Genomic DNA, 13574 nt, shown 5'->3' on the forward strand with positions numbered 1-13574 from the left:
GCTGGCTAAGCCAGCATGTATTGCCCATCCTTAATTGCCCAAAAGGGGCAACTAAGGGTCAACCACATTGCTGTGCATCTGGAGTCACATGTAGGCCAGACCAGTTGAAGATGGCAGTGTCCTTCACTAAAGGGCATCAGTGAACCAGGTGTGTTTTTCCCAACAATCGACAATGGATTCACGGTCATCATTAAACTCTTAATTCCAAATATTTATTTAATTCAAATTCCACAATCTGCCATGGCGGGATTCAAACCCAGCAGTCCCCAGAACATTTCCTCAGTCTCTGGATTAATAGTCCTGCAGTAATATCACTAGGCCGTTGCTTCCCCTAAATTGCTTCTTTCACAAAAGTAGCATGCATTTTTTTCACTGACTCGCCCTCTGTTCCAATGAAAACTAAATAAAGCAGACATTTTTTTTGGATGCAAGGTTTACTTTAACGATTTCGGATTGTCATAACTATCTACAGCAAAAGCTCAAATCTAAACTAATGGATTTTAACTTTTTCTTTAATAGTCTGCAATGACAACAGGCTGAACCTTAAAAATTTTTTCCGGCTACATGTCAGCTTAATTGAATTTCACAGAAGGTTCATGTCCGTGAGGCTTAGTAAGTTTTGTCCCAAAACTACCTCATTATCTATCTGCCCAATCCAATAGCAACTCAATGTTTGCTTTATTCTACCACTTGCCATAACTGGAAAAACTTGCCGCTGACCAGATATTTTGAAATAGACCAGCATTCCTGTTGACAGTGCCATCTTTTAAAGATTATTTTGCACCTGGACAACGCTGACACACCCAAACTGCCCTGCACAGTTTGTGATATTTGCCCATGGCAAATGTCATGGCATAGAGGGACATTTTGACCTAACTTTGAGGACAGGCGGCTGGAGGTTCTTTTCCATGGGGTGGTGCACAGGAGTACCATCCTCAATCTCCAGGACTGCCAAAGGAGGCCATGACAACAGGCCTTGCCAACCTGGTCCTTGGTTGCCACACAAATCAGTGCAATCCAGCCATCCAGAGAATGCCCAGCCCAGCCATCCAGAGAATGCCCAGCACTGCATGAAGAAGGTCATTGACCTCCTCGGATCTACCAGGGTAAGCTGCTATTGTCTCTCTACTACCTCTTTATCACTCTGTCTCTTCTTCACCAATTTCCCTTCAAGGCTCAACCCTTTTTTACTATTGCATGCAACATCTCCTCTCACTCATTGTCACCCACCTCAAACCCCACACCGCTAACCCTGCATGCCTCTACTCTTACTCATTCACTTGGGATACATCACCATTTTCCCCTACCTGCACCAGCACAACACTAACAGTTGTGCCAGCCACTTTCATCTCGCTCAATTCCTCCTCTTCTCTCATTACAGGAGAAAACAACCCACATGAAGGCAGAATGAACATGTTCTGATATTCAGTTCCTCATCCCTCACAAGGAAAGGATCCTGACCACCCCAAGAGGCTGACTGACTGCATCCAAGACAGGTATTGGAGGTTGCCCTTACTGTGCCGGGGTCCTTGATGGAAGGCTATTTCCCTTAACTGAGAACAGCTGTCAACCATGTTAAACTTCTTGATTTTGTGTCTGCGCTGAAAGGCAAGGCAAGACTGAAGTACCATGAACCTGACAGCTCTGATTCAGACTGGAAAGTACAAAAAGGCAACGCAGGGATACTATAAGCATCCAGGTAGGCTCAAAGTGAGTAAACACTATAACAGCAAGTGAACATACCTGAGATGCAGCCTGGTACAATCCCTAAGCTGGATGCCTGATCCTGTTAGTTGTCAGTGAACCCTGAGGTGTACCTTTTAAAGTGCAGAAACATATTGTAAATGGATCAGAGATGTGCCATGACAATGTGGAGGGGCTGGCAATATCCAGTGCCAAAGTCAGTGGATATGGTGTATGCAATCACTGTTCATGGATGTGTGCCCTGAGATACTGATATTGGGTGTCCTAGATGGAGGGCCTTGGTAGGAAGTAGTGAGCAGAAGCTGCTAGGTAACTGCTCAGACTTCAAGTCAAGATTTCTTAGTGTCTAATTTGTTCAGCGCAGGTGGTAGAATAAGAAGTTGCATATTACTGAGGTACAATCTGCAGTGAAATGGGCAGACAACAAGCAGTAATCCCCTTTAATCGGCATCTTGCCAGTGTCTAGTGAGAATCTCATCTCTTTATTTGGAAAATGCAGCTAGTTGCTTTCATTGTCAGGAAGGCCTCGCTCAACTTCTCACACAATTCTCCCAGGTTCTCATCATAGCCCAGGCCCCTATAAGATTCTACCCAATATCTTTTCAGAATAAATCTGGGAAGGCAGCCAATAAAAAAAATTGTTCTTTCACTCATGCTATCAGAATTCTTTCATTCACAAAAAACAATATCTGCAAATGACTTATGAAATTTTGCATATTCATTGAAATCCTTGTAACCTTTGATCAATAAATATAATATTCTTTTATAAAAATTGTAATAAGATATCTCTTTGAGTGGCCTACAATTTGTAGCAATCTCGAAATTCTCAGGAGTGGGAAGAATGAGGATTTGCTGTTTTGAAAAGGGCACATGAGAAAATCAATTGGAAGCCATTTACTGCTTTGCAAGTTCAGACCATAAGACGGTACTCCACATACCATTTTATGGAGACGACAGATCCAAAATGACAATTTTATATTGAGGTCCTTTTTCGATTTTGTTTTCAGTGTGTGTGGGTAGTGTTGGTAATTCTACATATATTGCCTGTCCCTAGTTGTCCTAATTTCATTAAAAGCTCAACTAGACATTCTTTTCCCCAACCCCTCTTCTTACTGCCTCTAGTTTGCTAGTATGGTAAATATGACACTACTGCACAGTGAACAGGAAAGAAAGGCACATAAATTTTAAGAGTGCAAATGGCTCTCCACAAAAATTAAAATGATGAAATCTTCATTTTTTTAAAAATTACTTAGCGTGGAAACAGGCCCTTCGGCCCAACAAGTCCACACCGACCCACCGAAGCGCAACCCACCCACACCCATTCCCCTACATTTACCCCTTCACCTAACACTACGGGCAATTTAGCATGGTCAATTCACCTAACCTGCACATTTTTGGACTGTGGGAGGAAACCGGAGCACCTGGAGGAAACCCACGCAGACACGGGGAGAATATGCAAACTCCACACAGTCACTCGCCTGAGGCGGGAATTGAACCCGGGTCTCTGGCGCTATGAGGCAGCAGTGCTAACCACCGTGCCGCCCAGTTTACAATTCAACTACAGAGAACAGTTGAAATGAATAGCATTGATGAATTTAAGGAGAAGCCAGACAAGAATACAAAGGAGAAAGTAATAGAGCATTATCCTGATAAGTGAAGAAGGATATGATTCTTGAATGGAGCATAAAGGCTGGTGTGGGTTGGCACAGCTGAATGGCCTGTTTCTGCACAGTAAATTCAGAGTTAAAATGTCACATCGACAGATCTTTATTCAGTATCTTTACTTAAAGATTGAAGAAAGAAAGATAGCATCAGTAAATTGACCTTGAGACTGTCTGCTGTCATATAAACATAATCAATGCAGTTTAGGCCAGGAAACTCACTTTTCTCACTCACTATGGCCTTTTATGTGGTTGGCTACTTAAGCAGTCTAGAAATTTCCGGACAGTTATATAGAGCTGAGGGCAACAGTAGAAGAGCAGTACACATCAGCTTTTCCTGTGGCACCGACATCTTTTCAATGAATAAATAACATTTAAATTACAGGTTTATGTGCATTCATAACAACATGAAACCTATTCTTCGGGAGGTCCTCCTGTAAACTTACCTAATTGACTTGCAAAAGTCATATTCTGAGCAACATGGGGTCTGATTGGAGTTTTTGCTTGATACTAGAAAGATTTGTCATGAAAGTCTCAAATTCTTCAAATTTAATAAATTTTTTTATTGGGCAACAGAGCAAATAAATCTTATTTTTTTAAAGAGACTTGCTCTCTTTTTCTAGAGCTGCTGGATTAAGATAGGCAATTGTAACCCAGTTATATCTGTCAAAACACTGTTTGGCAGTGAAATGGCTCCAGTTCCACTTAGAAAGTAACACAGCAGAAAGAGCTGACTTGAATTTAAAATAAGATAACAAATCTGGTACATCTGTCTAAATGTCACTGTTTTAAATGATAAAAAGGAAAATGAGATAAATCAGGAGGAAATGTCTTATTTATTTTAAATTTTAGATTTGTCTTCTAGATTATTTAAAACACAACAAAAACTTGTATTTTGTATATTTTTAATACACTAAAACATGTCAAATCTCTTTGGGCATTATAATACCAAAGATGATGTCAGGCCATATGGGATATTTGGACGGATAAACAAAAGCTTGCTCAAAGAGGTAGGTATTGAGTATTTTTAAAAGTAGAAAGGCAGAGAGGTGTACATTGGTAAAGCATTTAAAGTCAGAGATGCTCAGAATTAGAGAAATGCGTATATGTGAGGATTCTAAAGCGACAGGATATTTCAGAACTATGGAAAAATTAGGCATTACTTAACTCGAAGGCAGTGTGGTTCAGAGACCATGGTGATGGGTGAATCAGACTGAGAAGGTGAGGACACGAGCAGCCATACTATTTATTCTAAACCTAACACACACAGAATATGATGCTTTTAATTTAAAAAAAATTAAATAGTCTATTTTTATATCTCATCAGTTTTTGATAAAACTATTTTCTATTTTGAAAGTATAGCACTTCTATAAATCATCTGAAATGAAGTGCAGAGGGAAACTTTTTTCTTGTTTCATTTATTTTTGAAGAAGTAACAAAGAGGATTGATGAGGTCAGAGCAGTGGATGTGATCTATATAGACTTCAGTAAGGTGTTCGACAGTTCCTCATGGTAGACTGGTTAGCAAGGTTAGATCACACGGAATAGAGGGAGAACTATCTATTTGGATACAGAACTGGCTCGAAGGTAGCAGACAGAGGGTGGTTGTGGAGGGTTGCTTTTCAGACTCGAGGCCTGTGACCAGCGGTGTGCCATAAGGAACAGTGCTGGGTCCACTGTTTTTCATCATTTATATAAATGATTTCGGTGTGAATATAAGAGTGAACGTACGTTTGCAGATGACACCAAAATTGGATCTATGGTGGACAATGAAGAAGGTTACCTCAGACTACAATGGAATTTCTTTCTAGTGCTGCTGGATTAAGATATGCAATTGTAACCCAGTTATATCTGGGATTGGCAGATGGAATTTAATTTAGATAAATGTGAGGTGCTTCATTTTGGAAAGGCAAATCAGGACATAACTTATACACTTAATGGTAAGGTGTATAAGTTGGGGAGTGCTGCTGAACACAGAGACCTTGAAGTGCAGGTTCATAGTTTTTAATTAGATTACATTACAGTTCCTTGAAAGTGGAGTCACAGGTAGATAGGATAGTGAAGAAGGCATTTAGCAAGTTTGCCTTTAGTGTTGTGGTTAGGACACTATTGGAATACTGCATGCAGCTTTGATCTCCCTGCTATAGAAAGGATGTTGTGAAACTTGAAAGGGTTCAGAAAAGATTTACAAAGATGTTGCCAGGGTTAAAGAGTTTGAGCTATAGGGAGAGACTGAATAGATTGCAGCTATTTTCCCTCGAGCGTTAGAGACTGAGGGGTGATCTTAGAGGTTTGTGAAATTATGAGGGGCATAGATAGGGTAAACAGACAAGGTCTTTTCCCTGGGGTGGGGCAGTCAAAAACTAGAGGGCATAGGGTTAAAGTGAGAGGGAAAAGATTTAAAAGGGACCTAAGGGACAACTTTTTGAGTGCATGAAATGAGCTCCCAGAGAAAGGGATGGAGGCTGGTACAATTACAACATTTCAAAGATATCCAGATTGGTATAGGAATAAGAAGATGGTAATGGAGGGTTATTTTTCAGACTGGAGGCCTGTGACCAGTGGAGTGCCACAAGGATCTGTGCTGGGTCCACGACTTTTCATCATTTATATAAATGATTTGGATGTGAGCATAAGAGGTACAGTTAGTAAGTTTGCAGATGACACCAAATTCGGAGGTGTAGTTGACAGCGAAGAAGGTTACCTCAGATTACAATGGGATCTTGATCAGGTTGGCCAATGGGTTGAAAGTGGCAGATGGAGTTTAATTTAGATAAATGTGAGGTGCTGCATTTTGGGAAAACAAATCTTAACAGCACTTATACACTTAATGGTAAGGCCCTAGGGAGCATTGCTGAACAAAGAGACCTTGGAGTGCAGGTTCGTAGCTCCTTGAAAGTGGAGTCACAGGTTGATAGGATAGTGAAGAAGGCGTTTGGTATACTTTCCTTTATTGGTCAGCGTATTGAGTACGCTGACCAATAAAGGAGTTGGGAGGTCATGTTGCAGCTGTACAGGACATTAGTTGGGCCACTTTTGGAATATTGCATGCAATTCTGGTCCCCTTTCTATCGGAAAGATGTTGTGAAACCTTTTTGCAAGGATGTTGCCAGGGTTGGAGGATTTGAGCTATAAGGAGAAGTTAAATGGGCTAGGGCTGTTTTCCCTGGAGAGTTGGAGGCTGAGGGGTGACCTTATAGAGGTTTATAAAATAATGAGGGGCAAGGATAGGATAAATAGACAAAGTCTTTTCCCTGGCGTGGGGGAGTCCAGAACTAGAGGGCATAGGTTTAGGGTGAGAGGGGAGTGATATAAAAGAGACATAAGGGACATTTTCGCGTAGAGGGTGATACGTGTATGGAATGAGCTGCCAGAGGAAGTCGTGGAGGCCAATACTATTGCAACATTTAAAAGGCATCTGGATGGGTATATGAATAAGAACGGTTTGGAGGGATATGGGCCGGGTGCTGGCAGGTGGGACTTAAGGGACATTTTCGCGTAGAGGGTGATACGTGTATGGAATGAGCTGCCAGAGGAAGTCGTGGAGGCCAATACTATTAAAAGGCATCATGATGGGTATATGAATAAGAAGGGTTTGGAGGGATATGGGCCGGGTGCTGGCAGGTGGGACTAGATTGGGTTGGGATATCTGGTTGGCATGGACGGGTTGGACCAAAGGACCTGTTTCCATGCTGTACACCTCTATGACTCTTTGAATAGACCATTCAGCCCATTATATCTGTTCTGCCATTTGATGAGATCATGGCTGAACTGATGATCCTGAATTTTATTTTCCTGCCTATTTCCTATAACGCTCAATTTCCTTATGGATTAAGAATCTGTCTATCTCAGCTTTAAATATACTTAACAACCCAGCCTCAACAGCCCTCTGTGGTAAAGAAATCTACACAGTCACTACCCCCGAGAGAAGAAATTCCTCCTCATCTGTCTTAAATGTATAACTTCTTATTCTGAGATGATGTCCTCTGATCCTAGATTGCCCCATATGCATGATGAGGTGCACAAGACGTCCTGTTTTAAATTAGAACATAGAACATAGAAGAATACAGCGCAGTACAGGCCCTTTGGCCCTCGATGTTGCGCTGATCCAAGCCCACCTAACCTATACTAACCCACTATCCTCCATATACCTATCCAATGCCCGCTTAAATGCCCATAAAGAGGGAGAGTCCACCACTGCTACTGGCAGGGCATTCCATGAACAAATTGGGTCAGATCATTCTAAGGGTAAGCCAACACACTGATCTCACACATAAAACACATTAAATATAGACAACAATAAGACATAGAATTTTCCTCTTTGGAGATGGATATTAGGGGAAATAATTGGGTAGATTTCCTCCAGTCAGAAATCACCCCTTTTTCACGATCATAGCAATTAGATGATGTGCAAGAATGCCCATGGCTGAATTCTTCACTTAACAGCAATTAAGACACCTAAACGGTCAGTTAATGGTATCTGAAAGGCCTCAATTTGCCTTCTCTGATTATCTGTCACCCCTGCAAATATTTATATGTGTGTGTGTGTTGGGGTGGGGTGGGGGCGATTGGAAGCACAGATAGTGGACAAGGAGGTGGCCTCTGAACTTGCATCCAATTCTCCCATATACAAAAATATCAGAAGATGGCACCCATATATTCTGTTGATGACAATAAAAAGAAATCAATGTTTAAATTGTCAATAGGACATCATCTACCCATGTTAAATCAGCAGTGACTGTTTCTCAATAATGTTCTGCCATCTTAGTTAACAAATAAACTTTAATTTGCACACACAGTCTGCACTTCTTCCAACTCCATTTCCTTTTGCACAAATATTACTATTCTCTTGCGATGATTGAACAATAAATTGCATTTCCATAGCAATGTTGTCATTGTTGAATGTTGTAAAATGGCCCAAGAGACAAAGGAAATGCCCCTTGCAGAGGAGCATTCCAAACCAAAATATCCAGAGGTTGCACTTTTAGTAATAATGCTGGAGAAAGTAGCTCTTTGAACCAGTAGGAATGGACCCTGGAGGAGTGTGACTGGGAAGAGCTGTGCAGATTTTTGTTTTTTGCAAATGCATGATACGCTTACTTCAAACAGAACAGAGTATAAAAGTAGGGAAGTCTTGCCAAAAATATAGAGACAGTAATTAGTCCACATCTGGATTGAGATTTGGTAATTTTGGTCTCTCTTTTTATTAAGGAAAGATATACTGACATTGGAGGCAGTTCAGAGAAGGTTAATTGGATTAATCCCAGGTATGGGGGAGGCTGTCTTATGAAGAAAAGTTGAGTAAGTTGGGCCTGTACTCGAATTTGGAAGAATGAGAGGCATTCTTATTGAAACACACAAGATTCTTAGGATTTGCAAAAAGGTCTTTTTCTGCTTGAGGAAGTGTCTCGGACCAGAAGGCATAATCTTAGAGTAGGACTCACCCAAGCCAGGACAGAAATGAGGAGGATTTATTTTTTTCTCAGTGGATAGTGACTGTGGAATTCTTTATCACAGAGGCCTGCGGAAGTGGGTCATTAACTATATTCAAGCTGAAATAGAATTTTAATTAGTAAGGGAACTAAAGGTTATGAAGAAAAGGCAACAAAGTGGAGGTGAGGACCATCAGATTGACCACGATTGGTGAAGTAGACTTGACAGACTGAATGACCTGTTCCTATATCTTGTGTGGTCTTATGGACTGGACAGCAAGCAAACTGTTTCCTCACAGCAGTTTTGGAAGAAAATGTTCAATTAAATCAGCTTTGCATTATATCTTCCTTTTGTTTTCTATAAGTCCATGAGTTGCCTATATTTTGTACAAATGATTACAACCAGAAATGCACGTGAGATTATGGATTTTATGCTCGCAGGCAGCAAGTACAAAAACCAAGCAAGTTGCAATGAGTGTTTTAAAACAGAATCTGTCTCAACTGGACTACTGTGCCCAATTCTGAGCACCACGTTAGTGGGGATGTTAACTCATTGGAGAGGATGGAGAAAAGAGATGTGCTAATGGTTCCAGGCATAGAAGACTCCAGTTATATGAATAGATTAGAGAAGGGTTTCCTCCGGGTGCTTCGGTTTCCTCCCACAATCCAAAAATGTGCAGGTTAGGTGAATTGGCCATGCTAAATTGCCTGTAGTGTTAGGTGAAGGGATAAATGTAGGGGAATGGGTCTGGGTGGGTTGCGCTTCGGCGGGTCGGTGTGGACTTGTTGGGTCGAAGGGCCTGCTTCCACACTGTAAGTAATCTAATCTAATCTAAACTGGGGCTGTTCTCCTTATTGAAAATTGAAATGATATTCGAAAGAGATGTTCAATTTTGTGAGAGTTTTGGACAGAGTAGTGGGAAAATATTCCTTTTGGTCGAACAGTCAAAAGTCAGAAGACAATGATCGAAGAAATGGCAAAAGAATCAATGGCAACATGAGGAAAAACATTTCATGCTGCTGGTGGCTAGGATTTGGAATGCACAAAGTGTGTTGGAGGCAAATTCAAATTTGGTTCAAAAAGACAAATTTGCTAATTAACTGAAGGGAAAATATTTGTTGGGGTGTAGGGAAAAGATAGGGGTGTGGGACTAGCAGAGTTGTGGTTTCAGAGAGGAGTACAGATTTAATGGGCCAAATATTTTCCACCTGGACTGGAAAAAAAGCAAAAGCTTATTCAGCACCTCAGGTCCATGTGGCTCTTGGTAGAGTAATTCAGCTACTCCCATTCCCTCACTCTCTATCCTTTGCCATGTGAGTTGATTTCCCTCAAGTGCTCATCCAATTTTCTTTTGAAATTATTCCTGCACACATTGAACAAACACTGACCCATCTAACGAACTTGAGCTATAGCTTTCCCAATCAATATCAGGAAAGTTAAAGTTGAGTTGATTTTTAACTCAAGTTAAACTTGAGTTGATTTCCCTCAAGTGCTCATCCAATTTTCTTTTGAAATTATTCATCATCTCTGCTTCTATCAACCTTGCAAGCAGCAAATTTCAAGTTATTTATTATTTGCCATGTTAAAAAAATGTTCTTCCTCATCACTTGCCCAAAATTTTAAATTTGAATCCCCTTTGTCCTTGTACCATCAGCTAATGGAAACAGTTTCTTTTGTCTGTCTTTTGAAAACCGGTCCATAATCTTATATACCTCTATCCTCTCCTCCAAGGATGGCAATCTCACCTTCTCCAACTTAATCTTGTCATTCAAATCCATTAGAATTGCTTTGATAAATCTACTCTGCAGCATTCCAGGGAACCTCACATCTTAAGTGAAGTTTGGTCATGACAAAAAATTTATGATAATTCAATTATTAAATAAATCAGGAATAAGAAGCTAGGCCAACCAATGGTGGCAGGATCCATTGTCAGTTGTCATAAAGCCCAACTGTTTCTCTTATGTCCTGTGGGGAAGGAAATATTGTTTTGGTCAAAATTAACTACAGATTCTGGTCAATGCTCAACTGCCCCAAAAATGACCTTGTACACCACTAGGTGGTACCATGCTCTATAGAAAAGTCAAAAGGGTATGAAACAGAACTGGAGGAGAAAGTGAGGTCTGCAGATGCTGGAGATCAAAGTTGAAACTTTATTGCTGGAACAGCACAGCAGGTCAGGCAGCATCCAGGGAACAGGAGATTCGACGTTTCGGGCACAGGCCCTTCTTCTGGAATGAGCAGAGAGTGTTCAGCAGGAGAAGATAAAAGGTAGGGAGGAGGGACTTGGAGGAGGGGCGTTGGAAATGTGATAGGTGGAAAGAGGTCAAGGTGAGGGTGATAGGTCGGAGTAGGATGGAGGCGGAGAGGTCAAGAAGAAGACTGCAGGTCAGGAAGGCGGTGCCGAGCTGGTTGGTTGGGTTGGTTCGTCCGGGTGGCCCAGAGGTGCTCTCTGAGTCGCTCCGCGAGTAGGCGGCCTGTCTCCCCAATATAGAGGAGGCCACACCGGCTGCAGCGGATGCAGTAGATGATGTGGGTGGAGGTGCAGGTGAATCTGTGGCGGATATGGAAGTTTCCTTTGGGGCCTTGGAGAGAAGTGAGGGGGGAGGTGTGGGCGCAAGTGTTGCACCTCCTGCGGTTGCAAGGGAAGGTGCCGGGAGTGGAGGTTGGGTCAGTGGGGGGTGTGGATCTGACAAGGGAGTCGCGGAGGGAGTGGTCTCTACGGAAAGCTGATAGGGGAGGGGAGGGAAATATATCCTTGGTGCTGGGGTCTGTTTGAAACAGAACTGTTCACCCAGCATCAACCTCGGCACCAGAAACTTCAATGGCGATCCCAGCCCTCTAATGTCCTCCTTACTAACATCTGGGGCTTGTGCCACAATTGGGAGACCTGTGCTATAGCTTCATCAGGCAACAACTTTCTTATAGACCTGCTCAGTGAATCATACCTTGCAGACACTGTTTCAGTTATCACCATCACCATTCCAAGACCCAATAGTGCTGTTAGCATAGAAATATACAGTCAAGAGGGTGTTTCACAGATCTGTCCTGTCTACAAAAAGCAAGACAAATCAAACCCAGCTAGGTAGATCTCATCAGCCTACTTTCCATGATCAGCAAACTGATGGAAGATATCTGCAGTACTATCAAGTGACACTTTATATTTCAATAATCTGCTTACTCACATCAGTTTGGGCTCTGCAAGTGTTACTCAGCATTTGACCTCACTACAGCCTTGATGCAAACATGAACAAAAAAGCTAAACTCCAAAGGTGAGGTAAGAGTGACAACCCTTGACATCAACACAGCAATTAGCCAAGAGTGAAATCGAGGAGCCCAAGAAATGGAAATTGGGCAAGTTTTCCACTAGTTGAATCATTTCAAGCATAAAGAGCATAGTTGTATTAGCTGCTGGAAATCTATCATCTCAGTCCTGCTTCATTCAGTCATGAATAGTGTTGGACAATTAAACAAATAACTGGAAGAGGATGTTCCAGAAATATTCTCATTCTCAATGATGACAGAGTCCAGCACACTAGTGCAAAAGGTAAGGTTGAAGTATTTGCAACAACTGTCAGCCAGGAACGCTGAGTTGATGATCCATCTCAATCTTCTCCTGAGGTCCCTAACCTCTCAGATGCCAGGTTTCAGCCAATTCAGTTCACTTCACATGATATCAAAAAAATGGCTGAAGGTGCTGGACACTGCAAAAACTGTTAACCTCAATAATATTGTGGCAGTAGTTCTGAAGACGTGCTGCAGAATGTGTGGACCCCTGGCCAATACTGGTAGCTGCCCAACAATGTGGACAGTTGCCTAGGTATGATCTGTACAAACATGGAAAAATACACCATCAAATCTGCTTTTCATCATCTGTAAAATGATGGAGGGTGTCATTAACAGTATTACCAAGCAGGATTTGCTCACTCGCAGTCAGGTTGGATTCTGCCAAAGCCACATTACAGCTTTGTTGGCTTACAGTCAAACAGGGGCAAAAGAGCTGAATTCCAGAGGTAAGGTGAGAGTTACTGTCTTGAATAGCAAGGTGCTTATCCAAAACTGAAGTCAATGGGAATAACTCTGCTTCTCAGAGTCATACCAGGCATCAAGGTAGATAGTCGCAGCTGTTGGAGGTCAGTCAGCTAACCTCTGGGACATCACTGGTGGAATTTCTCAATGTAAATATTTTCTCATCAGCTTGTTCAGGGATATTTTTACACCTCTCTGGAGCAAGTGGGACTTGAAAATGGGCCTCCTGGGACATTACCAGTCTCTGACAAGAGCCCAATATTTCCTTGGGGACGCATCATAGGTACGACCATCAGGTCAGAATTGGGAATGTTTGCTGAAGATTGCAAAGTGTATGGCATCATTCTGAGACATTCAATGCAACAAATCTAGACAATATCCAAGTTTGGGCTAAAACATTGCAAATAACATTTGAGATACAGATGTGCAGGACAATGACTTTTTAATATGAGATATAATTATTGTCCCTTGACAATGCCATCACTGATTCTTTGGAGATTATCAATATCCTTGGGGTTACCACTGATCAGCTCAGCGCTCGGGCTCCTTCGGCCCAGGGCTCGGGTTCCATCGGTTTCAGCTCTGCGTTCGGTCTCCTTCGGGCGCCTCCGTCTTCGGCTCCACCTACTTCGGCTCCGAGCTCGGGCACCCCGAGCCTTCGGCTCCGCACTCGTGTGGGTGTGGGTGTGGGGGTGGTCCCCTACCGGAAATGTGGGGGTTGACGGTGTTTCGGCGGATTCAGTTCCGGGG

The 13574-nt window shown here is 42.2% G+C and overlaps 1 protein-coding gene across 3 annotated transcripts in view; it reads left to right on the plus strand.

Annotated features, from left to right (window-relative positions):
* The first annotated feature begins 209 nt into the window (after nucleotides 1-209).
* Nucleotides 210-13574, plus strand: part of zbtb34 (zinc finger and BTB domain containing 34) — a 43959-nt gene continuing 30594 nt past the window's right edge. Inside the window, exons 1-3 of one of the 3 annotated variants that reach the window (XM_043720236.1) lie at nucleotides 210-1106; nucleotides 1382-1496; nucleotides 1609-1699. The gene's annotated coding sequence lies outside the window, so the exon portion shown is untranslated. Of the gene's footprint in view, nucleotides 1700-13574 lie in introns of all 3 variants that reach the window. The other 2 variants (XM_043720233.1, XM_043720235.1) reach the window with 2 other exon arrangements.

Source organism: Chiloscyllium plagiosum, chromosome 30 (assembly GCF_004010195.1).
Source record: "Chiloscyllium plagiosum isolate BGI_BamShark_2017 chromosome 30, ASM401019v2, whole genome shotgun sequence".
Classification (NCBI taxonomy): domain Eukaryota; kingdom Metazoa; phylum Chordata; class Chondrichthyes; order Orectolobiformes; family Hemiscylliidae; genus Chiloscyllium; species Chiloscyllium plagiosum.